Source organism: Arachis duranensis, chromosome 10 (genome assembly GCF_000817695.3).
Source record: "Arachis duranensis cultivar V14167 chromosome 10, aradu.V14167.gnm2.J7QH, whole genome shotgun sequence".
NCBI classification, from domain to species: domain Eukaryota; kingdom Viridiplantae; phylum Streptophyta; class Magnoliopsida; order Fabales; family Fabaceae; genus Arachis; species Arachis duranensis.
In genome coordinates, this window is record NC_029781.3 from 16,237,454 (window position 1) to 16,240,246 (window position 2,793).

Sequence of the window (2,793 nt, forward strand, 5' to 3'; positions counted from 1 at the left end):
TTGGACAACTGACGGTTCATCTTGTTGCTCAGATTAGGTAATTTTCTTTTCAAAAATATTTTTCAAAATTTTTCTTTTATTTTTCGTTTTTCCAAACTTTATTTTCGAAAAAACTTAATAAAAATCGAAAAAAATTAATAAAATCATAAAAACCAAAATTCTTTTGTGTTTCTTGTTTGAGTCTTGTATCATGTTTTAAGTTTGGTGTCAATTGCATGCTTTTAAAATTTTTCTTGCATTTATCGAAAATTCCATGCATTCATAGTGTTCTTCATGATCTTCAAGATGTTCTTGACAAGTCTTCTTGTTTGATCTTGATGTTTTCTTGTTTTGTGTTGTTTGTTGTTTTTCATGTGCATTTTTCGTTTGTTAGAATCCATGCATTAAAAATTTCTAAGTTTGGTGTGGTGCATGTTTTATTTGCATAAAAAATTTTTCAAAAATATGTTCTTGATGTTCATCATGATCTTCAAAGTGTTCTTGGTGTTCATCTTGACATTCATAGTGTTCTTGCATGCATTTTGTGGTTTGATCCAAAATTTTCATGTTTTGGGTCATTTTCGTATTTTTTTTTCTCTCTCATAATTAAAAATTCAAAAATAAAAAATATATCTTTTCCTTTTTTCTCTCCAAATTTTTGAAATTTTGGGTTGACTTGGTCAAATTTTTTTAAAATTAGTTGTTTCTTACAAGTCAAGTCAAATTTTCAAAAATTTAAAAATCTTATCTTTTCAAAATCTTTTTCAAAAATCATATCTTTTCCAATTTTTCCTCTTTTTCGAAAATTTCAAAAATCTTTTTCAAAATATTTTCAAAATCTTTTTCTTATCTTTATATCATATTTTCGAAAATTCACTAATAATTAATGTGATTGATTCAAAAATTTGAAGTTTGTTACTTTCTTGTCACTAACAATTAATGTGATTGATTCAAAAATTTGAAGTTTGTTACTTTCTTGTTAAGAAAAGTTCAATCTTTAAGTTCTAGAATCTTATCTTTTAGTTTCTTGTTAGTAATTAATTTTAAAATTAAATCTTTTTCAAACATATCTTTTTATCTTTTATCTTATCTTTTTCAAAAATTTTATCTTTTTCAAAATTTGATTTCAAATATCTTATCTAACTTCTTATCTTCTTATCCTTTTAAAATTTGATTTCAAATCTTTTTCAATCAACTAACTAACTATTTGACTTTTTGTTTGTTTCTTATCTTTTTCAAAACCACCTAACTACTTTTCCTTCTTCAATTTTCAAAAATACCTCTCTCTTTTTCAAAAAAATTCTTTTTAATTGTCTTAAATTTTAATTTTAATTATATCTTATATTTAATTTTCGAAAATACTAATCCTTTTTTCAAAATTATTTTCGAAATTCTCCCTCTCTTTTCTTATTCTATTTAATTAATTATTTACTAACACTTCTCTTCACCTCTCTTCATCTAAAAATTCGAACCCACTCTTCTACATTCTTCTCCTCTTTCTTCTTCTACTAACATAAAGGAATATCTATACTGTGACATAGAGGATTCCTCTTCTTTTCTTGTTTTCTTCTCTTTCATATGAGCAGGAACAAGGAAAAAGGCACTCTTGTTGAAATTGATCCAGAACATGAAAGGACTCTGAAGAGAAAATTAAGAGAAGCTAAGTTACAACAATCTAAAGGTAACCTTTCAGAAACATTAGAACAAGAGAAGGAGATGGCAGCCGAAAATAATAATAATGCAAGGAGAATGCTTAGTGACTTCACAAAGCCAATGTCCAAATTTGATGGAAGAAGCATCTCCATTCCTGCCATTGGAGCCAATAATTTTGAGCTTAAGCCTCAACTAGTTGCTTTAATGCAACAGAACTGCAAGTTTTATGGACTTCCATCTGAAGATTCTTACCAGTTTTTAACTGAATTCTTGCAGATTTGTGAGACTGTTAAGACGAATGGAGTTGATCCTGAAGTCTACAGACTCATGTTTTTCCCTTTTGCTATAAGAGACAGAGCTAGAATATGGTTGGATTCACAACCTAAGGATAGCCTGGACTCTTAGAATAAGCTGGTCACGGCTTTCTTGGATAAATTCTTTCCTCCTCAAAAGCTGAGCAAGCTTAGAGTGGATGTTCAGATTTTCAAACAAAAAGATGGTGAATCCCTCTATGAAGCTTGGGAAAGATACAAGCAGCTAACCAAAAGATGTCCATCTGACATATTTTTAGAATGGACCATATTAGATATATTCTATTATGGCTTATCTGAATTTTCGAAAATGTCATTGGACCATTTTACAGGTGGATCAATTCACTTAAAGAAAACACCTACAGATCAAGAACTCATTGACATGGTTGCAAATAACCAATTTATGTACACTTCTGAGAGGAATTCCGTGAATAATGGGACACCTCAGAGGAAGGGAGTTCTTGAGATTGATGCTCTGAATGCCATATTGGCTCAGAACAAAGTGTTGACTCAGCAAGTCAACATGATCTCTCAAAGTCTGAATGGATGGCAAAATGCATCCAACAGTACTAAAGAGGCAGCTTCTGAAGAAGCTTATGATCCTAAGAACCCTGCCATGGCAGAGGTTAATTACATGGGTGAACCTTATAGAAACACCTATAACTCATCATTGGAGAAATCATCCAAATTTCTCATGGAAGGATCAACAAAAGCCTTAACAAGGCTTTAACAATGGTGGACGCAACAGGCTGAGCAATGGCAAGCCTTTTCCATCATCTTCTCAGCAACAGACAGAGAATTCTGAACAAAACACTTCTAATTTAGCCAATCTAGTCTCTGATCTGTCAAA

At 30.4% G+C, this 2,793-nt stretch overlaps 1 non-coding gene across 1 annotated transcript; it reads right to left on the bottom strand.

Annotated features, from left to right (window-relative positions):
- Positions 1-2,091: 2,091 nt before the first annotated feature.
- LOC127743330 (small nucleolar RNA R71) lies at positions 2,092-2,195 on the bottom strand. The gene has a single exon (XR_008004722.1). It is a non-coding gene; the product is annotated as a small nucleolar RNA R71 (small nucleolar RNA).
- Between the last annotated feature and the right edge of the window lie 598 nt (positions 2,196-2,793).